This window comes from Ranitomeya imitator, chromosome 7 (assembly GCF_032444005.1).
Source record: "Ranitomeya imitator isolate aRanImi1 chromosome 7, aRanImi1.pri, whole genome shotgun sequence".
Classification (NCBI taxonomy): Eukaryota; Metazoa; Chordata; class Amphibia; order Anura; family Dendrobatidae; genus Ranitomeya; species Ranitomeya imitator.
The window spans coordinates 140,417,905-140,440,419 of NC_091288.1; the positions used below are offsets into that span (position 1 = coordinate 140,417,905).

The window sequence follows — 22,515 nt, forward strand, 5'->3', positions numbered from 1 at the left end:
GGAAGAAAAACAAGTCCCACATTGAAGCTGTGCTAAAAGATGGATCATTCAATTATAGAATTTCAAAACATAAGGCCTTGTCATTGAACCAGAATCTATTGCATACTGCAAATTGTCAATGTCGTTGAATGAATGCTATTCATAATTTACTTGGTTTCTTAATTGTCATGACTGAATATGAAATCCTGTTCCACGTTTTTGCTGTGCATGGAATACAACTCAACTCAATGTTGTTTCGCTAAGTTAAGCACTTGAAATGTTCGATTGGTTCTTATGTGTTCCCTGCATTTCACGTGGAAATTTTGTGGCGCTGTGGCTTAGTTGGTTAAAGCGCCTGTCTTGTAAACAGGAGATCCTGAGTTCGAATCTCAGCAGTGCCTTGTTTTCATCATCTCAGAAACAAACTTCCTATCTTAAAAATGGGAATTCCATTGACGTACAACCTCAAACTTCCCATGGCTACGTCAATACTGATAGTGCAATTGTGAAATTTAGAGTTTCTTCTGCATAAGAAATGAACCAGTGCTCAGGGTTTTAATACATGTGGTAAGTACGTAGCGCTGTGGCTTAGTTGTCTAAAGTGCCTGTCTTGTAAACAGGAGACCCTGAGTTCAAATCTCAGCAGTACCTTGTTTTCATCTCAGAAACAAACTTCCTATCTAAGAAATGGGAATTTCAATGACGTATAACTCAAATTTTCCGTGGCTACGTCTCTACTAATAATGCAATTGTGATTTTAAGAATTTCTTCTGCATAAGAAATGAACCAGTCCTCAGGGTTTTAATTCCAACTTTTCATTCTTTCCTAATTTTTCCTCCTTTTGGCCCTGCTGTGGCATTCCTTCAATCTGCCTATTCTGTGTCATAACTTGGAAGAAAAACAAGTCCCAAATTGAAGCTGTGCTAAAAGATGGGTCATTCAATTATAGAATTTCAAAACATAAGGCCTTGTCATTGAACCAGAATCTATTGCATACTGCAAATTGTCAATGTCGTTGAATGAATGCTATTCATAATTTACTTGGTTTCTTAATTGTCATGACTGAATATGAAATCCTGTTCCACGTTTTTGCTGTGCATGGAATACAACTCAACTCAATGTTGTTTCGCTAAGTTAACCACTTGAAATGGTCGATTGGTTCTTATGTGTTCCCTGCATTTCACATGGAAAGCTTGTGGTGCTGTGGCTTAGTTGGTTAAAGCGCCTGTATTGTAAACAGGAGATCCTGAGCTCGAATCTCAGTAGTGCGTTGTTTTCATCATCTCAGAAACAAACTTCCTATCTTAAAAATGGGAATTCCATTGACGTACAACCTCAAACTTACCATGGCTACGTCTCTACTGATAGTGCAATTGTGAAATTTAGAGTTTCTTCTGCATAAGAAATGAACCAGTGCTCAGGGTTTTAATACATGTGGTAAGTACGTAGCGCTGTGGCTTAGTTGTCTAAAGTGCCTGTCTTGTAAACAGGAGACCCTGAGTTCAAATCTCAGCAGTGCCTTGTCTTCATCATCTCAGAAACAAACTTCCTAGCTAAGAATTGGGAATTTCAATGACGTATAATTCAAATTTTCCATGGCTACGTCTCTACTAATAATGCAATTGTGATTTAAAAAATTTCTTCTGCATAAGAAATGAACCAGTCCTCAGGGTTTTAATTCCAACTTTTCAATCTTTCCTAATTTTTCCTCCTTTTGGCCCTGCTGTGGCATTCCTTCAATCTGCCTATTCTGTGTCATAACTTGGAAGAAAAACAAGTCCCAAATTGAAGCTGTGCTAAAAGATGGATCATTCAATTATAGAATTTCAAAACATAAGGCCTTGTCATTGAACCAGAATCTATTGCATACTGCAAATTGTCAATGTCGTTGAATGAATGCTATTCATAATTTACTTGGTTTCTTAATTGTCATGACTGAATATGAAATCCTGTTCCACGTTTTTGCTGTGCATGGAATACAACTCAACTCAATGTTGTTTCGCTAAGTAAACCACTTGAAATGTTCGATTGGTTCTTATGTGTTCCCTGCATTTCACGTGGAAAGCTTGTGGCGCTGTGGCTTAGTTGGTTAAAGCGCCTGTATTGTAAACAGGAGATCCTGAGTTCGAATCTCAGCAGTGCCTTGTTTTCATCATCTCAGAAACAAACTTCCTATCTTAAAAATGGGAATTCCATTGACATACAACCTCAAACTTACCATGGCTACGTCTCTACTGATAGTGAAATTTAGAGTTTCTTCTGCATAAGAAATGAACCAGTGCTCAGGGTTTTAATACATGTGGTAAGTACATAGCGCTGTGGCTTAGTTGTCTAAAGTGCCTGTCTTGTAAACAGGAGACCCTGAGTTCAAATCTCAGCAGTGCCTTGTCTTCATCATCTCAGAAACAAACTTCCTAGCTAAGAATTGGGAATTTCAATGACGTATAACTCAAATTTTCCGTGGCTACGTCTCTACTAATAATGCAATTGTGATTTAAAAAATTTCTTCTGCATAAGAAATGAACCAGTCCTCAGGGTTTTAATTCCAACTTTTCAATCTTTCCTAATTTTTCCTCCTTTTGGCCCTGCTGTGGCATTCCTTCAATCTGCCTATTCTGTGTCATAACTTGGAAGAAAAACAAGTCCCACATTGAAGCTGTGCTAAAAGATGGATCATTCAATTATAGAATTTCAAAACATAAGGCCTTGTCATTGAACCAGAATCTATTGCATACTGCAAATTGTCAATGTCGTTGAATGAATGCTATTCATAATTTACTTGGTTTCTTAATTGTCATGACTGAATATGAAATCCTGTTCCACGTTTTTGCTGTGCATGGAATACAACTCAACTCAATGTTGTTTCGCTAAGTTAACCACTTGAAATGTTCGATTGGTTCTTATGTGTTCCCTGCATTTCACGTGGAAATTTTGTGGCGCTGTGGCTTAGTTGGTTAAAGCGCCTGTCTTGTAAACAGGAGATCCTGAGTTCGAATCTCAGCAGTGCCTTGTTTTCATCATCTCAGAAACAAACTTCCTATCTTAAAAATGGGAATTCCATTGACGTACAACCTCAAACTTCCCATGGCTACGTCAATACTGATAGTGCAATTGTGAAATTTAGAGTTTCTTCTGCATAAGAAATGAACCAGTGCTCAGGGTTTTAATACATGTGGTAAGTACGTAGCGCTGTGGCTTAGTTGTCTAAAGTGCCTGTCTTGTAAACAGGAGACCCTGAGTTCAAATCTCAGCAGTACCTTGTTTTCATCTCAGAAACAAACTTCCTATCTAAGAAATGGGAATTTCAATGACGTATAACTCAAATTTTCCGTGGCTACGTCTCTACTAATAATGCAATTGTGATTTTAAGAATTTCTTCTGCATAAGAAATGAACCAGTCCTCAGGGTTTTAATTCCAACTTTTCATTCTTTCCTAATTTTTCCTCCTTTTGGCCCTGCTGTGGCATTCCTTCAATCTGCCTATTCTGTGTCATAACTTGGAAGAAAAACAAGTCCCAAATTGAAGCTGTGCTAAAAGATGGGTCATTCAATTATAGAATTTCAAAACATAAGGCCTTGTCATTGAACCAGAATCTATTGCATACTGCAAATTGTCAATGTCGTTGAATGAATGCTATTCATAATTTACTTGGTTTCTTAATTGTCATGACTGAATATGAAATCCTGTTCCACGTTTTTGCTGTGCATGGAATACAACTCAACTCAATGTTGTTTCGCTAAGTTAACCACTTGAAATGGTCGATTGGTTCTTATGTGTTCCCTGCATTTCACATGGAAAGCTTGTGGTGCTGTGGCTTAGTTGGTTAAAGCGCCTGTATTGTAAACAGGAGATCCTGAGCTCGAATCTCAGTAGTGCGTTGTTTTCATCATCTCAGAAACAAACTTCCTATCTTAAAAATGGGAATTCCATTGACGTACAACCTCAAACTTACCATGGCTACGTCTCTACTGATAGTGCAATTGTGAAATTTAGAGTTTCTTCTGCATAAGAAATGAACCAGTGCTCAGGGTTTTAATACATGTGGTAAGTACGTAGCGCTGTGGCTTAGTTGTCTAAAGTGCCTGTCTTGTAAACAGGAGACCCTGAGTTCAAATCTCAGCAGTGCCTTGTCTTCATCATCTCAGAAACAAACTTCCTAGCTAAGAATTGGGAATTTCAATGACGTATAATTCAAATTTTCCATGGCTACGTCTCTACTAATAATGCAATTGTGATTTAAAAAATTTCTTCTGCATAAGAAATGAACCAGTCCTCAGGGTTTTAATTCCAACTTTTCAATCTTTCCTAATTTTTCCTCCTTTTGGCCCTGCTGTGGCATTCCTTCAATCTGCCTATTCTGTGTCATAACTTGGAAGAAAAACAAGTCCCAAATTGAAGCTGTGCTAAAAGATGGATCATTCAATTATAGAATTTCAAAACATAAGGCCTTGTCATTGAACCAGAATCTATTGCATACTGCAAATTGTCAATGTCGTTGAATGAATGCTATTCATAATTTACTTGGTTTCTTAATTGTCATGACTGAATATGAAATCCTGTTCCACGTTTTTGCTGTGCATGGAATACAACTCAACTCAATGTTGTTTCGCTAAGTAAACCACTTGAAATGTTCGATTGGTTCTTATGTGTTCCCTGCGTTTCACGTGGAAAGCTTGTGGCGCTGTGGCTTAGTTGGTTAAAGCGCCTGTATTGTAAACAGGAGATCCTGAGTTCGAATCTCAGCAGTGCCTTGTTTTCATCATCTCAGAAACAAACTTCCTATCTTAAAAATGGGAATTCCATTGACATACAACCTCAAACTTACCATGGCTACGTCTCTACTGATAGTGAAATTTAGAGTTTCTTCTGCATAAGAAATGAACCAGTGCTCAGGGTTTTAATACATGTGGTAAGTACATAGCGCTGTGGCTTAGTTGTCTAAAGTGCCTGTCTTGTAAACAGGAGACCCTGAGTTCAAATCTCAGCAGTGCCTTGTCTTCATCATCTCAGAAACAAACTTCCTAGCTAAGAATTGGGAATTTCAATGACGTATAACTCAAATTTTCCGTGGCTACGTCTCTACTAATAATGCAATTGTGATTTAAAAAATTTCTTCTGCATAAGAAATGAACCAGTCCTCAGGGTTTTAATTCCAACTTTTCAATCTTTCCTAATTTTTCCTCCTTTTGGCCCTGCTGTGGCATTCCTTCAATCTGCCTATTCTGTGTCATAACTTGGAAGAAAAACAAGTCCCACATTGAAGCTGTGCTAAAAGATGGATCATTCAATTATAGAATTTCAAAACATAAGGCCTTGTCATTGAACCAGAATCTATTGCATACTGCAAATTGTCAATGTCGTTGAATGAATGCTATTCATAATTTACTTGGTTTCTTAATTGTCATGACTGAATATGAAATCCTGTTCCACGTTTTTGCTGTGCATGGAATACAACTCAACTCAATGTTGTTTCGCTAAGTTAACCACTTGAAATGTTCGATTGGTTCTTATGTGTTCCCTGCATTTCACGTGGAAATTTTGTGGCGCTGTGGCTTAGTTGGTTAAAGCGCCTGTCTTGTAAACAGGAGATCCTGAGTTCGAATCTCAGCAGTGCCTTGTTTTCATCATCTCAGAAACAAACTTCCTATCTTAAAAATGGGAATTCCATTGACGTACAACCTCAAACTTCCCATGGCTACGTCAATACTGATAGTGCAATTGTGAAATTTAGAGTTTCTTCTGCATAAGAAATGAACCAGTGCTCAGGGTTTTAATACATGTGGTAAGTACGTAGCGCTGTGGCTTAGTTGTCTAAAGTGCCTGTCTTGTAAACAGGAGACCCTGAGTTCAAATCTCAGCAGTACCTTGTTTTCATCTCAGAAACAAACTTCCTATCTAAGAAATGGGAATTTCAATGACGTATAACTCAAATTTTCCGTGGCTACGTCTCTACTAATAATGCAATTGTGATTTTAAGAATTTCTTCTGCATAAGAAATGAACCAGTCCTCAGGGTTTTAATTCCAACTTTTCATTCTTTCCTAATTTTTCCTCCTTTTGGCCCTGCTGTGGCATTCCTTCAATCTGCCTATTCTGTGTCATAACTTGGAAGAAAAACAAGTCCCAAATTGAAGCTGTGCTAAAAGATGGGTCATTCAATTATAGAATTTCAAAACATAAGGCCTTGTCATTGAACCAGAATCTATTGCATACTGCAAATTGTCAATGTCGTTGAATGAATGCTATTCATAATTTACTTGGTTTCTTAATTGTCATGACTGAATATGAAATCCTGTTCCACGTTTTTGCTGTGCATGGAATACAACTCAACTCAATGTTGTTTCGCTAAGTTAACCACTTGAAATGGTCGATTGGTTCTTATGTGTTCCCTGCATTTCACATGGAAAGCTTGTGGTGCTGTGGCTTAGTTGGTTAAAGCGCCTGTATTGTAAACAGGAGATCCTGAGCTCGAATCTCAGTAGTGCGTTGTTTTCATCATCTCAGAAACAAACTTCCTATCTTAAAAATGGGAATTCCATTGACGTACAACCTCAAACTTACCATGGCTACGTCTCTACTGATAGTGCAATTGTGATATTTAGAGTTTCTTCTGCATAAGAAATGAACCAGTGCTCAGGGTTTTAATACATGTGGTAAGTACGTAGCGCTGTGGCTTAGTTGTCTAAAGTGCCTGTCTTGTAAACAGGTAGACCCTGAGTTCAAATCTCAGCAGTGCCTTGTCTTCATCATCTCAGAAACAAACTTCCTAGCTAAGAATTGGGAATTTCAATGACGTATAATTCAAATTTTCCATGGCTACGTCTCTACTAATAATGCAATTGTGATTTAAAAAATTTCTTCTGCATAAGAAATGAACCAGTCCTCAGGGTTTTAATTCCAACTTTTCAATCTTTCCTAATTTTCCTCCTTTTGGCCCTGCTGTGGCATTCCTTCAATCTGCCTATTCTGTGTCATAACTTGGAAGAAAAACAAGTCCCAAATTGAAGCTGTGCTAAAAGATGGATCATTCAATTATAGAATTTCAAAACATAAGGCCTTGTCATTGAACCAGAATCTATTGCATACTGCAAATTGTCAATGTCGTTGAATGAATGCTATTCATAATTTACTTGGTTTCTTAATTGTCATGACTGAATATGAAATCCTGTTCCACGTTTTTGCTGTGCATGGAATACAACTCAACTCAATGTTGTTTCGCTAAGTTAACCACTTGAAATGTTCGATTGGTTCTTATGTGTTCCCTGCATTTCACGTGGAAATTTTGTGGCGCTGTGGCTTAGTTGGTTAAAGCGCCTGTCTTGTAAACAGGAGATCCTGAGTTCGAATCTCAGCAGTGCCTTGTTTTCATCATCTCAGAAACAAACTTCCTATCTTAAAAATGGGAATTCCATTGACGTACAACCTCAAACTTCCCATGGCTACGTCAATACTGATAGTGCAATTGTGAAATTTAGAGTTTCTTCTGCATAAGAAATGAACCAGTGCTCAGGGTTTTAATACATGTGGTAAGTACGTAGCGCTGTGGCTTAGTTGTCTAAAGTGCCTGTCTTGTAAACAGGAGACCCTGAGTTCAAATCTCAGCAGTACCTTGTTTTCATCTCAGAAACAAACTTCCTATCTAAGAAATGGGAATTTCAATGACGTATAACTCAAATTTTCCGTGGCTACGTCTCTACTAATAATGCAATTGTGATTTTAAGAATTTCTTCTGCATAAGAAATGAACCAGTCCTCAGGGTTTTAATTCCAACTTTTCATTCTTTCCTAATTTTTCCTCCTTTTGGCCCTGCTGTGGCATTCCTTCAATCTGCCTATTCTGTGTCATAACTTGGAAGAAAAACAAGTCCCAAATTGAAGCTGTGCTAAAAGATGGGTCATTCAATTATAGAATTTCAAAACATAAGGCCTTGTCATTGAACCAGAATCTATTGCATACTGCAAATTGTCAATGTCGTTGAATGAATGCTATTCATAATTTACTTGGTTTCTTAATTGTCATGACTGAATATGAAATCCTGTTCCACGTTTTTGCTGTGCATGGAATACAACTCAACTCAATGTTGTTTCGCTAAGTTAACCACTTGAAATGGTCGATTGGTTCTTATGTGTTCCCTGCATTTCACATGGAAAGCTTGTGGTGCTGTGGCTTAGTTGGTTAAAGCGCCTGTATTGTAAACAGGAGATCCTGAGCTCGAATCTCAGTAGTGCGTTGTTTTCATCATCTCAGAAACAAACTTCCTATCTTAAAAATGGGAATTCCATTGACGTACAACCTCAAACTTACCATGGCTACGTCTCTACTGATAGTGCAATTGTGAAATTTAGAGTTTCTTCTGCATAAGAAATGAACCAGTGCTCAGGGTTTTAATACATGTGGTAAGTACGTAGCGCTGTGGCTTAGTTGTCTAAAGTGCCTGTCTTGTAAACAGGAGACCCTGAGTTCAAATCTCAGCAGTGCCTTGTCTTCATCATCTCAGAAACAAACTTCCTAGCTAAGAATTGGGAATTTCAATGACGTATAATTCAAATTTTCCATGGCTACGTCTCTACTAATAATGCAATTGTGATTTAAAAAATTTCTTCTGCATAAGAAACGAACCAGTCCTCAGGGTTTTAATTCCAACTTTTCAATCTTTCCTAATTTTTCCTCCTTTTGGCCCTGCTGTGGCATTCCTTCAATCTGCCTATTCTGTGTCATAACTTGGAAGAAAAACAAGTCCCAAATTGAAGCTGTGCTAAAAGATGGATCATTCAATTATAGAATTTCAAAACATAAGGCCTTGTCATTGAACCAGAATCTATTGCATACTGCAAATTGTCAATGTCGTTGAATGAATGCTATTCATAATTTACTTGGTTTCTTAATTGTCATGACTGAATATGAAATCCTGTTCCACGTTTTTGCTGTGCATGGAATACAACTCAACTCAATGTTGTTTCGCTAAGTAAACCACTTGAAATGTTCGATTGGTTCTTATGTGTTCCCTGCGTTTCACGTGGAAAGCTTGTGGCGCTGTGGCTTAGTTGGTTAAAGCGCCTGTATTGTAAACAGGAGATCCTGAGTTCGAATCTCAGCAGTGCCTTGTTTTCATCATCTCAGAAACAAACTTCCTATCTTAAAAATGGGAATTCCATTGACGTACAACCTCAAACTTCCCATGGCTACGTCAATACTGATAGTGCAATTGTGAAATTTAGAGTTTCTTCTGCATAAGAAATGAACCAGTGCTCAGGGTTTTAATACATGTGGTAAGTACGTAGCGCTGTGGCTTAGTTGTCTAAAGTGCCTGTCTTGTAAACAGGAGACCCTGAGTTCAAATCTCAGCAGTGCCTTGTCTTCATCATCTCAGAAACAAACTTCCTAGCTAAGAATTGGGAATTTCAATGACGTATAATTCAAATTTTCCATGGCTACGTCTCTACTAATAATGCAATTGTGATTTAAAAAATTTCTTCTGCATAAGAAATGAACCAGTCCTCAGGGTTTTAATTCCAACTTTTCAATCTTTCCTAATTTTTCCTCCTTTTGGCCCTGCTGTGGCATTCCTTCAATCTGCCTATTCTGTGTCATAACTTGGAAGAAAAACAAGTCCCAAATTGAAGCTGTGCTAAAAGATGGATCATTCAATTATAGAATTTCAAAACATAAGGCCTTGTCATTGAACCAGAATCTATTGCATACTGCAAATTGTCAATGTCGTTGAATGAATGCTATTCATAATTTACTTGGTTTCTTAATTGTCATGACTGAATATGAAATCCTGTTCCACGTTTTTGCTGTGCATGGAATACAACTCAACTCAATGTTGTTTCGCTAAGTAAACCACTTGAAATGTTCGATTGGTTCTTATGTGTTCCCTGCGTTTCACGTGGAAAGCTTGTGGCGCTGTGGCTTAGTTGGTTAAAGCGCCTGTATTGTAAACAGGAGATCCTGAGTTCGAATCTCAGCAGTGCCTTGTTTTCATCATCTCAGAAACAAACTTCCTATCTTAAAAATGGGAATTCCATTGACATACAAGCTCAAACTTACCATGGCTACGTCTCTACTGATAGTGAAATTTAGAGTTTCTTCTGCATAAGAAATGAACCAGTGCTCAGGGTTTTAATACATGTGGTAAGTACGTAGCGCTGTGGCTTAGTTGTCTAAAGTGCCTGTCTTGTAAACAGGGGACCCTGAGTTCAAATCTCAGCAGTGCCTTGTCTTCATCATCTCAGAAACAAACTTCCTAGCTAAGAATTGGGAATTTCAATGACGTATAACTCAAATTTTCCGTGGCTACGTCTCTACTAATAATGCAATTGTGATTTAAAAAATTTCTTCTGCATAAGAAATGAACCAGTCCTCAGGGTTTTAATTCCAACTTTTCAATCTTTCCTAATTTTTCCTCCTTTTGGCCCTGCTGTGGCATTCCTTCAATCTGCCTATTCTGTGTCATAACTTGGAAGAAAAACAAGTCCCACATTGAAGCTGTGCTAAAAGATGGATCATTCAATTATAGAATTTCAAAACATAAGGCCTTGTCATTGAACCAGAATCTATTGCATACTGCAAATTGTCAATGTCGTTGAATGAATGCTATTCATAATTTACTTGGTTTCTTAATTGTCATGACTGAATATGAAATCCTGTTCCACGTTTTTGCTGTGCATGGAATACAACTCAACTCAATGTTGTTTCGCTAAGTTAACCACTTGAAATGTTCGATTGGTTCTTATGTGTTCCCTGCATTTCACGTGGAAATTTTGTGGCGCTGTGGCTTAGTTGGTTAAAGCGCCTGTCTTGTAAACAGGAGATCCTGAGTTCGAATCTCAGCAGTGCCTTGTTTTCATCATCTCAGAAACAAACTTCCTATCTTAAAAATGGGAATTCCATTGACGTACAACCTCAAACTTCCCATGGCTACGTCAATACTGATAGTGCAATTGTGAAATTTAGAGTTTCTTCTGCATAAGAAATGAACCAGTGCTCAGGGTTTTAATACATGTGGTAAGTACGTAGCGCTGTGGCTTAGTTGTCTAAAGTGCCTGTCTTGTAAACAGGAGACCCTGAGTTCAAATCTCAGCAGTACCTTGTTTTCATCTCAGAAACAAACTTCCTATCTAAGAAATGGGAATTTCAATGACGTATAACTCAAATTTTCCGTGGCTACGTCTCTACTAATAATGCAATTGTGATTTTAAGAATTTCTTCTGCATAAGAAATGAACCAGTCCTCAGGGTTTTAATTCCAACTTTTCATTCTTTCCTAATTTTTCCTCCTTTTGGCCCTGCTGTGGCATTCCTTCAATCTGCCTATTCTGTGTCATAACTTGGAAGAAAAACAAGTCCCAAATTGAAGCTGTGCTAAAAGATGGGTCATTCAATTATAGAATTTCAAAACATAAGGCCTTGTCATTGAACCAGAATCTATTGCATACTGCAAATTGTCAATGTCGTTGAATGAATGCTATTCATAATTTACTTGGTTTCTTAACTGTCATGACTGAATATGAAATCCTGTTCCACGTTTTTGCTGTGCATGGAATACAACTCAACTCAATGTTGTTTCGCTAAGTTAACCACTTGAAATGGTCGATTGGTTCTTATGTGTTCCCTGCATTTCACATGGAAAGCTTGTGGTGCTGTGGCTTAGTTGGTTAAAGCGCCTGTATTGTAAACAGGAGATCCTGAGCTCGAATCTCAGTAGTGCGTTGTTTTCATCATCTCAGAAACAAACTTCCTATCTTAAAAATGGGAATTCCATTGACGTACAACCTCAAACTTACCATGGCTACGTCTCTACTGATAGTGCAATTGTGATATTTAGAGTTTCTTCTGCATAAGAAATGAACCAGTGCTCAGGGTTTTAATACATGTGGTAAGTACGTAGCGCTGTGGCTTAGTTGTCTAAAGTGCCTGTCTTGTAAACAGGAGACCCTGAGTTCAAATCTCAGCAGTGCCTTGTCTTCATCATCTCAGAAACAAACTTCCTAGCTAAGAATTGGGAATTTCAATGACGTATAATTCAAATTTTCCATGGCTACGTCTCTACTAATAATGCAATTGTGATTTAAAAAATTTCTTCTGCATAAGAAATGAACCAGTCCTCAGGGTTTTAATTCCAACTTTTCAATCTTTCCTAATTTTTCCTCCTTTTGGCCCTGCTGTGGCATTCCTTCAATCTGCCTATTCTGTGTCATAACTTGGAAGAAAAACAAGTCCCAAATTGAAGCTGTGCTAAAAGATGGATCATTCAATTATAGAATTTCAAAACATAAGGCCTTGTCATTGAACCAGAATCTATTGCATACTGCAAATTGTCAATGTCGTTGAATGAATGCTATTCATAATTTACTTGGTTTCTTAATTGTCATGACTGAATATGAAATCCTGTTCCACGTTTTTGCTGTGCATGGAATACAACTCAACTCAATGTTGTTTCGCTAAGTTAACCACTTGAAATGTTCGATTGGTTCTTATGTGTTCCCTGCATTTCACGTGGAAATTTTGTGGCGCTGTGGCTTAGTTGGTTAAAGCGCCTGTCTTGTAAACAGGAGATCCTGAGTTCGAATCTCAGCAGTGCCTTGTTTTCATCATCTCAGAAACAAACTTCCTATCTTAAAAATGGGAATTCCATTGACGTACAACCTCAAACTTCCCATGGCTACGTCAATACTGATAGTGCAATTGTGAAATTTAGAGTTTCTTCTGCATAAGAAATGAACCAGTGCTCAGGGTTTTAATACATGTGGTAAGTACGTAGCGCTGTGGCTTAGTTGTCTAAAGTGCCTGTCTTGTAAACAGGAGACCCTGAGTTCAAATCTCAGCAGTACCTTGTTTTCATCTCAGAAACAAACTTCCTATCTAAGAAATGGGAATTTCAATGACGTATAACTCAAATTTTCCGTGGCTACGTCTCTACTAATAATGCAATTGTGATTTTAAGAATTTCTTCTGCATAAGAAATGAACCAGTCCTCAGGGTTTTAATTCCAACTTTTCATTCTTTCCTAATTTTTCCTCCTTTTGGCCCTGCTGTGGCATTCCTTCAATCTGCCTATTCTGTGTCATAACTTGGAAGAAAAACAAGTCCCAAATTGAAGCTGTGCTAAAAGATGGGTCATTCAATTATAGAATTTCAAAACATAAGGCCTTGTCATTGAACCAGAATCTATTGCATACTGCAAATTGTCAATGTCGTTGAATGAATGCTATTCATAATTTACTTGGTTTCTTAATTGTCATGACTGAATATGAAATCCTGTTCCACGTTTTTGCTGTGCATGGAATACAACTCAACTCAATGTTGTTTCGCTAAGTTAACCACTTGAAATGGTCGATTGGTTCTTATGTGTTCCCTGCATTTCACATGGAAAGCTTGTGGTGCTGTGGCTTAGTTGGTTAAAGCGCCTGTATTGTAAACAGGAGATCCTGAGCTCGAATCTCAGTAGTGCGTTGTTTTCATCATCTCAGAAACAAACTTCCTATCTTAAAAATGGGAATTCCATTGACGTACAACCTCAAACTTACCATGGCTACGTCTCTACTGATAGTGCAATTGTGATATTTAGAGTTTCTTCTGCATAAGAAATGAACCAGTGCTCAGGGTTTTAATACATGTGGTAAGTACGTAGCGCTGTGGCTTAGTTGTCTAAAGTGCCTGTCTTGTAAACAGGAGACCCTGAGTTCAAATCTCAGCAGTGCCTTGTCTTCATCATCTCAGAAACAAACTTCCTAGCTAAGAATTGGGAATTTCAATGACGTATAATTCAAATTTTCCATGGCTACGTCTCTACTAATAATGCAATTGTGATTTAAAAAATTTCTTCTGCATAAGAAATGAACCAGTCCTCAGGGTTTTAATTCCAACTTTTCAATCTTTCCTAATTTTTCCTCCTTTTGGCCCTGCTGTGGCATTCCTTCAATCTGCCTATTCTGTGTCATAACTTGGAAGAAAAACAAGTCCCAAATTGAAGCTGTGCTAAAAGATGGATCATTCAATTATAGAATTTCAAAACATAAGGCCTTGTCATTGAACCAGAATCTATTGCATACTGCAAATTGTCAATGTCGTTGAATGAATGCTATTCATAATTTACTTGGTTTCTTAATTGTCATGACTGAATATGAAATCCTGTTCCACGTTTTTGCTGTGCATGGAATACAACTCAACTCAATGTTGTTTCGCTAAGTAAACCACTTGAAATGTTCGATTGGTTCTTATGTGTTCCCTGCGTTTCACGTGGAAAGCTTGTGGCGCTGTGGCTTAGTTGGTTAAAGCGCCTGTATTGTAAACAGGAGATCCTGAGTTCGAATCTCAGCAGTGCCTTGTTTTCATCATCGCAGAAACAAACTTCCTATCTTAAAAATGGGAATTCCATTGACATACAACCTCAAACTTACCATGGCTACGTCTCTACTGATAGTGCAATTGTGAAATTTAGAGTTTCTTCTGCATAAGAAATGAACCAGTTCTCAGGGTTTTAATACATGTGGTAAGTACGTAGCGCTGTGGCTTAGTTGTCTAAAGTGCCTGTCTTGTAAACAGGAGACCCTGAGTTCAAATCTCAGCAGTGCCTTGTCTTCATCATCTCAGAAACAAACTTCCTAGCTAAGAATTGGGAATTTCAATGACGTATAACTCAAATTTTCCGTGGCTACGTCTCTACTAATAATGCAATTGTGATTTAAAAAATTTCTTCTGCATAAGAAATGAACCAGTCCTCAGGGTTTTAATTCCAACTTTTCAATCTTTCCTAATTTTTCCTCCTTTTGGCCCTGCTGTGGCATTCCTTCAATCTGCCTATTCTGTGTCATAACTTGGAAGAAAAACAAGTCCCACATTGAAGCTGTGCTAAAAGATGGATCATTCAATTATAGAATTTCAAAACATAAGGCCTTGTCATTGAACCAGAATCTATTGCATACTGCAAATTGTCAATGTCGTTGAATGAATGCTATTCATAATTTACTTGGTTTCTTAATTGTCATGACTGAATATGAAATCCTGTTCCACGTTTTTGCTGTGCATGGAATACAACTCAACTCAATGTTGTTTCGCTAAGTTAACCACTTGAAATGTTCGATTGGTTCTTATGTGTTCCCTGCATTTCACGTGGAAATTTTGTGGCGCTGTGGCTTAGTTGGTTAAAGCGCCTGTCTTGTAAACAGGAGATCCTGAGTTCGAATCTCAGCAGTGCCTTGTTTTCATCATCTCAGAAACAAACTTCCTATCTTAAAAATGGGAATTCCATTGACGTACAACCTCAAACTTCCCATGGCTACGTCAATACTGATAGTGCAATTGTGAAATTTAGAGTTTCTTCTGCATAAGAAATGAACCAGTGCTCAGGGTTTTAATACATGTGGTAAGTACGTAGCGCTGTGGCTTAGTTGTCTAAAGTGCCTGTCTTGTAAACAGGAGACCCTGAGTTCAAATCTCAGCAGTACCTTGTTTTCATCTCAGAAACAAACTTCCTATCTAAGAAATGGGAATTTCAATGACGTATAACTCAAATTTTCCGTGGCTACGTCTCTACTAATAATGCAATTGTGATTTTAAGAATTTCTTCTGCATAAGAAATGAACCAGTCCTCAGGGTTTTAATTCCAACTTTTCAATCTTTCCTAATTTTTCCTCCTTTTGGCCCTGCTGTGGCATTCCTTCAATCTGCCTATTCTGTGTCATAACTTGGAAGAAAAACAAGTCCCAAATTGAAGCTGTGCTAAAAGATGAATCATTCAATTATAGAATTTCAAAACATAAGGCCTTGTCATTGAACCAGAATCTATTGCATACTGCAAATTGTCAATGTCGTTGAATGAATGCTATTCATAATTTACTTGGTTTCTTAATTGTCATGACTGAATATGAAATCCTGTTCCACGTTTTTGCTGTGCATGGAATACAACTCAACTCAATGTTGTTTCGCTAAGTTAACCACTTGAAATGGTCGATTGGTTCTTATGTGTTCCCTGCATTTCACGAGGAAAGATTGTGGCGCTGTGGCTTAGTTGGTTAAAGCGCCTGTCTTGTAAACAGGAGATCCTGAGTTCGAATTTCAGCAGTGCCTTGTTTTCATCATCTCAGAAACAAACTTCCTATCTTAAAAATGGGAATTCCATTGACGTACAACCTCAAACTTACCATGGCTACGTCTCTACTGATAGTGCAATTGTGAAATTTAGAGTTTCTTCTGCATAAGAAATGAACCAGTGCTCAGGGTTTTAATACATGTGGTAAGTACGTAGCGCTGTGGCTTAGTTGTCTAAAGTGCCTGTCTTGTAAACAGGAGACCCTGAGTTCAAATCTCAGCAGTGCCTTGTCTTCATCATCTCAGAAACAAACTTCCTAGCTAAGAATTGGGAATTTCAATGACGTATAATTCAAATTTTCCATGGCTACGTCTCTACTAATAATGCAATTGTGATTTAAAAAATTTCTTCTGCATAAGAAATGAACCAGTCCTCAGGGTTTTAATTCCAACTTTTCAATCTTTCCTAATTTTTCCTCCTTTTGGCCCTGCTGTGGCATTCCTTCAATCTGCCTATTCTGTGTCATAACTTGGAAGAAAAACAAGTCCCAAATTGAAGCTGTGCTAAAAGATGGATCATTCAATTATAGAATTTCAAAACATAAGGCCTTGTCATTGAACCAGAATCTATTGCATACTGCAAATTGTCAATGTCGTTGAATGAATGCTATTCATAATTTACTTGGTTTCTTAATTGTCATGACTGAATATGAAATCCTGTTCCACGTTTTTGCTGTGCATGGAATACAACTCAACTCAATGTTGTTTCGCTAAGTAAACCACTTGAAATGTTCGATTGATTCTTATGTGTTCCCTGCGTTTCACGTGGAAAGCTTGTGGCGCTGTGGCTTAGTTGGTTAAAGCGCCTGTATTGTAAACAGGAGATCCTGAGTTCGAATCTCAGCAGTGCCTTGTTTTCATCATCTCAGAAACAAACTTCCTATCTTAAAAATGGGAATTCCATTGACATACAACCTCAAACTTACCATGGCTACGTCTCTACTGATAGTGCAATTGTGAAATTTAGAGTTTCTTCTGCATAAGAAATGAACCAGTGCTCAGGGTTTTAATACATGTGGTAAGTACGTAGCGCTGTGGCTTAGTTGTCTAAAGTGCCTGTCTTGTAAACAGGAGACCCTGAGTTCAAATCTCAGCAGTACCTTGTTTTCATCTCAGAAACAAACTTCCTATCTAAGAAATGGGAATTTCAATGACGTATAACTCAAATTTTCCGTGGCTACGTCTCTACTAATAATGCAATTGTGATTTTAAGAATTTCTTCTGCATAAGAAATGAACCAGTCCTCAGGGTTTTAATTCCAACTTTTCATTCTTTCCTAATTTTTCCTCCTTTTGGCCCTGCTGTGGCATTCCTTCAATCTGCCTATTCTGTGTCATAACTTGGATGAAAAACAAGTCCCAAATTGAAGCTGTGCTAAAAGATGGGTCATTCAATTATAGAATTTCAAAACATAAGGCCTTGTCATTGAACCAGAATCTATTGCATACTGCAAATTGTCAATGTCGTTGAATGAATGCTATTCATAATTTACTTGGTTTCTTAATTGTCATGACTGAATATGAAATCCTGTTCCACGTTTTTGCTGTGCATGGAATACAACTCAACTCAATGTTGTTTCGCTAAGTTAACCACTTGAAATGGTCGATTAATTCTTATGTGTTCCCTGCATTTCACATGGAAAGCTTGTGGTGCTGTGGCTTAGTTGGTTAAAGCGCTTGTATTGTAAACAGGAGATCCTGAGCTCGAATCTCAGTAGTGCGTTGTTTTCATCATCTCAGAAACAAACTTCCTATCTTAAAAATGGGAATTCCATTGACGTACAACCTCAAACTTACCATGGCTACGTCTCGACTGATAGTGAAATTTAGAGTTTCTTCTGCATAAGAAATGAACCAGTGCTCAGGGTTTTAATACATGTGGTAAGTACGTAGCGCTGTGGCTTAGTTGTCTAAAGTGCCTGTCTTGTAAACAGGAGACCCTGAGTTCAAATCTCAGCAGTACCTTGTTTTCATCTCAGAAACAAACTTCCTATCTAAGAAATGGGAATTTCAATGACGTATAACTCAAATTTTCCGTGGCTACGTCTCTACTAATAATGCAATTGTGATTTTAAGAATTTCTTCTGCATAAGAAATGAACCAGTCCTCAGGGTTTTAATTCCAACTTTTCAATCTTTCCTAATTTTTCCTCCTTTTGGCCCTGCTGTGGCATTCCTTCAATCTGCCTATTCTGTGTCATAACTTGGAAGAAAAACAAGTCCCAAATTGAAGCTGTGCTAAAAGATGAATCATTCAATTATAGAATTTCAAAACATAAGGCCTTGTCATTGAACCAGAATCTATTGCATACTGCAAATTGTCAATGTCGTTGAATGAATGCTATTCATAATTTACTTGGTTTCTTAATTGTCATGACTGAATATGAAATCCTGTTCCACGTTTTTGCTGTGCATGGAATACAACTCAACTCAATGTTGTTTCGCTAAGTTAACCACTTGAAATGGTCGATTGGTTCTTATGTGTTCCCTGCATTTCACATGGAAAGCTTGTGGTGCTGTGGCTTAGTTGGTTAAAGCACCTGTATTGTTAACAGGAGATCCTGAGTTCGAATCTCAGTAGTGCCTTGTTTTCATCATCTCAGAAACAAACTTCCTATCTTGAAAATGGGAATTCCATTGACGTACAACCTCAAACTTACCATGGCTACGTCTCTACTGATAGTGCATTTGTGAAATTTAGAGTTTCTTCTGCATAAGAAATGAACCAGTGCTCAGGGTTTTAATACATGTGGTAAGTACGTAGCGCTGTGGCTTAGTTGTCTAAAGTGCCTGTCTTGTAAACAGGAGACCCTGAGTTCAAATCTCAGCAGTGCCTTGTCTTCATCATCTCAGAAACAAACTTCCTAGCTAAGAATTGGGAATTTCAATGACGTATAACTCAAATTTTCCGTGGCTACGTCTCTACTAATAATGCAATTGTGATTTAAAAAATTTCTTCTGCATAAGAAATGAACCAGTCCTCAGGGTTTTAATTCCAACTTTTCAATCTTTCCTAATTTTTCCTCCTTTTGGCCCTGCTGTGGAAATTCCTTCAATCTGCCTATTCTGTGTCATAACTTGGAAGAAAAACAAGTCCCACATTGAAGCTGTGCTAAAAGAAGGATCATTCAATTATAGAATTTCAAAACATAAGGCCTTGTCATTGAACCAGAATCTATTGCATACTGCAAATTGTCAATGTCGTTGAATGAATGCTATTCATAATTTACTTGGTTTCTTAATTGTCATGACTGAATATGAAATCCTGTTCCACGTTTTTGCTGTGCATGGAATACAACTCAACTCAATGTTGTTTCGCTAAGTTAACCACTTGAAATGTTCGATTGGTTCTTATGTGTTCCCTGCATTTCACGTGGAAATTTTGTGGCGCTGTGGCTTAGTTGGTTAAAGCGCCTGTCTTGTAAACAGGAGATCCTGAGTTCGAATCTCAGCAGTGCCTTGTTTTCATCATCTCAGAAACAAACTTCCTATCTTAAAAATGGGAATTCCATTGACGTACAACCTCAAACTTCCCATGGCTACGTCAATACTGATAGTGCAATTGTGAAATTTAGAGTTTCTTCTGCATAAGAAATGAACCAGTGCTCAGGGTTTTAATACATGTGGTAAGTACGTAGCGCTGTGGCTTAGTTGTCTAAAGTGCCTGTCTTGTAAACAGGAGACCCTGAGTTCAAATCTCAGCAGTTCCTTGTCTTCATCATCTCAGAAACAAACTTCCTAGCTAAGAAATGGGAATTTCAATGACGTATAACTCAAATCTTCCTTGGCTACGTCTCTACTAATAATGCAATTGTGATTTTAAGAATTTCTTCTGCATAAGAAATGAACCAGTCCTCAGGGTTTTAATTCCAACTTTTCTATCTTTCCTAATTTTTCCTCCTTTTGGCCCTGCTGTGGCATTCCTTCAATCTGCCTATTCTGTGTCATAACTTGGAAGAAAAACAAGTCCCAAATTGAAGCTGTGCTAAAAGATGGATCATTCAATTATAGAATTTCAAAACATAAGGCCTTGTCATTGAACCAGAATCTATTGCATACTGCAAATTGTCAATGTCGTTGAATGAATGCTATTCATAATTTACTTGGTTTCTTAATTGTCATGACTGAAAATGAAATCCTGTTCCACGTTTTTGCTGTGCATGGAATACAACTCAACTCAATGTTGTTTCGCTAAGTTAACCACTTGAAATGTTCGATTGGTTCTTATGTGTTCCCTGCATTTCACGAGGAAAGATTGTGGCGCTGTGGCTTAGTTGGTTAAAGCGCCTGTCTTGTAAACAGGAGATCCTGAGTTCGAATTTCAGCAGTGCCTTGTTTTCATCATCTCAGAAACAAACTTCCTATCTTAAAAATGGGAATTCCATTGACGTACAACCTCAAACTTACCATGGCTACGTCTCTACTGATAGTGCAATTGTGAAATTTAGAGTTTCTTCTGCATAAGAAATGAACCAGTGCTCAGGGTTTTAATACATGTGGTAAGTACGTAGCGCTGTGGCTTAGTTGTCTAAAGTTCCTGTCTTGTAAACAGGAGACCCTGAGTTCAAATCTCAGCAGTACCTTGTTTTCATCTCAGAAACAAACTTCCTATCTAAGAAATGGGAATTTCAATGACGTATAACTCAAATTTTCCGTGGCTACGTCTCTACTAATAATGCAATTGTGATTTTAAGAATTTCTTCTGCATAAGAAATGAACCAGTCCTCAGGGTTTTAATTCCAACTTTTCATTCTTTCCTAATTTTTCCTCCTTTTGGCCCTGCTGTGGCATTCCTTCAATCTGCCTATTCTGTGTCATAACTTGGAAGAAAAACAAGTCCCAAATTGAAGCTGTGCTAAAAGATGGGTCATTCAATTATAGAATTTCAAAACATAAGGCCTTGTCATTGAACCAGAATCTATTGCATACTGCAAATTGTCAATGTCGTTGAATGAATGCTATTCATAATTTACTTGGTTTCTTAATTGTCATGACTGAATATGAAATCCTGTTCCACGTTTTTGCTGTGCATGGAATACAACTCAACTCAATGTTGTTTTGCTAAGTTAACCACTTGAAATGTTCGATTGGTTCTTATGTGTTCCATGCGTTTCACGTGGAAAGCTTGTGGTGCTGTGGCTTAGTTGGTGAAAGCGCCTGTATTGTAAACAGGAGATCGTGAGTTCGAATCTCAGCAGTGCCTTGTTTTCATCATCTCAGAAACAAACTTCCTATCTTAAAAATGGGAATTCCATTGACGTACAACCTCAAACTTACCATGGCTACGTCTCTACTGATAGTGCAATTGTGAAATTTAGAGTTTCTTCTGCATAAGAAATGAACCAGTGCTCAGGGTTTTAATACATGTGGCAAGTACGTAGCGCTGTGGCTTAGTTGTCTAAAGTGCCTGTCTTGTAAACAGGAGACCCTGAGTTCAAATCTCAGCAGTGCCTTGTTTTCATCATCTCAGAAACAAACTTCCTAGCTAAGAATTGGGAATTTCAATGACGTATAACTCAAATTTTCCGTGGCTACGTCTCTACTAATAATGCAATTGTGATTTTAAGAATTTCTTCTGCATAAGAAATGAACCAGTCCTCAGGGTTTTAATTCCAACTTTTCAATCTTTCCTAATTTTTCCTCCTTTTGGCCCTGCTGTGGCATTCCTTCAATCTGCCTATTCTGTGTCATAACTTGGAAGAAAAGCAAGTCCCAAATTGAAGCTGTGCTAAAAGATGGATCATTCAATTATAGAATTTCAAAACATAAGGCCTTGTCATTGAACCAGAATCTATTGCATACTGCAAATTGTCAATGTCGTTGAATGAATGCTATTCATAATTTACTTGGTTTCTTAATTGTCATGACTGAAAATGAAATCCTGTTCCACGTTTTTGCTGTGCATGGAATACAACTCAACTCAATGTTGTTTCGCTAAGTTAACCACTTGAAATGTTCGATTGGTTCTTATGTGTTCCCTGCATTTCACGTGGAAAGCTTGTGGCGCTGTGGCTTAGTTGGTTAAAGAGCCTGTCTTGTAAACAGGAGATCCTGAGTTCGAATCTCAGCAGTGCCTTGTTTTCATCATCTCAGAAACAAACTTCCTATCTTAAAAATGGGAATTCCATTGACGTACAACCTCAAACTTACCATGGCTACGTCTCTACTGATAGTGCAATTGTGAAATTTAGAGTTTCTTCTGCATAAGAAATGAACCAGTGCTCAGGGTTTTAATACATGTGGCAAGTACGTAGCGCTGTGGCTTAGTTGTCTAAAGCAGAGGTCCCCAACTCCAGTCCTCAAGGCCCACCAACAGGTCATGTTTTCAGGATTTCCTTTGCATTGCACAGGTGATGCAATTATTACCTGGGCAAAACTAAGGAAATCCTGAAAACATGACATGTTGGTGGGCCTTGAGGACTGGAGTTGGGGACCTCTGGTCTAAAG

General features: G+C 37.9%; 8 non-coding genes across 8 annotated transcripts; all 8 read left to right on the top strand.

Annotated features, from left to right (window-relative positions):
* The first annotated feature begins 306 nt into the window (after nt 1–306).
* Nucleotides 307–380, top strand: TRNAT-UGU (transfer RNA threonine (anticodon UGU)). Its single transcript has one exon. It is a non-coding gene; the product is annotated as a tRNA-Thr (tRNA).
* A 2,534-nt stretch (nt 381–2,914) lies between these two features.
* Nucleotides 2,915–2,988, top strand: TRNAT-UGU (transfer RNA threonine (anticodon UGU)). Its single transcript has one exon. It is a non-coding gene; the product is annotated as a tRNA-Thr (tRNA).
* Nucleotides 2,989–5,522: 2,534 nt separating this feature from the next.
* On the top strand, nt 5,523–5,596 carry TRNAT-UGU (transfer RNA threonine (anticodon UGU)). The gene has a single exon. It is a non-coding gene; the product is annotated as a tRNA-Thr (tRNA).
* Nucleotides 5,597–7,265: 1,669 nt separating this feature from the next.
* Nucleotides 7,266–7,339, top strand: TRNAT-UGU (transfer RNA threonine (anticodon UGU)). The gene has a single exon. It is a non-coding gene; the product is annotated as a tRNA-Thr (tRNA).
* Nucleotides 7,340–10,746: 3,407 nt separating this feature from the next.
* TRNAT-UGU (transfer RNA threonine (anticodon UGU)) lies at nt 10,747–10,820 on the top strand. Its single transcript has one exon. It is a non-coding gene; the product is annotated as a tRNA-Thr (tRNA).
* Nucleotides 10,821–12,489: 1,669 nt separating this feature from the next.
* On the top strand, nt 12,490–12,563 carry TRNAT-UGU (transfer RNA threonine (anticodon UGU)). Its single transcript has one exon. It is a non-coding gene; the product is annotated as a tRNA-Thr (tRNA).
* Nucleotides 12,564–15,105: 2,542 nt separating this feature from the next.
* Nucleotides 15,106–15,179, top strand: TRNAT-UGU (transfer RNA threonine (anticodon UGU)). The gene has a single exon. It is a non-coding gene; the product is annotated as a tRNA-Thr (tRNA).
* A 4,275-nt stretch (nt 15,180–19,454) lies between these two features.
* Nucleotides 19,455–19,528, top strand: TRNAT-UGU (transfer RNA threonine (anticodon UGU)). Its single transcript has one exon. It is a non-coding gene; the product is annotated as a tRNA-Thr (tRNA).
* Nucleotides 19,529–22,515: the final 2,987 nt, after the last annotated feature.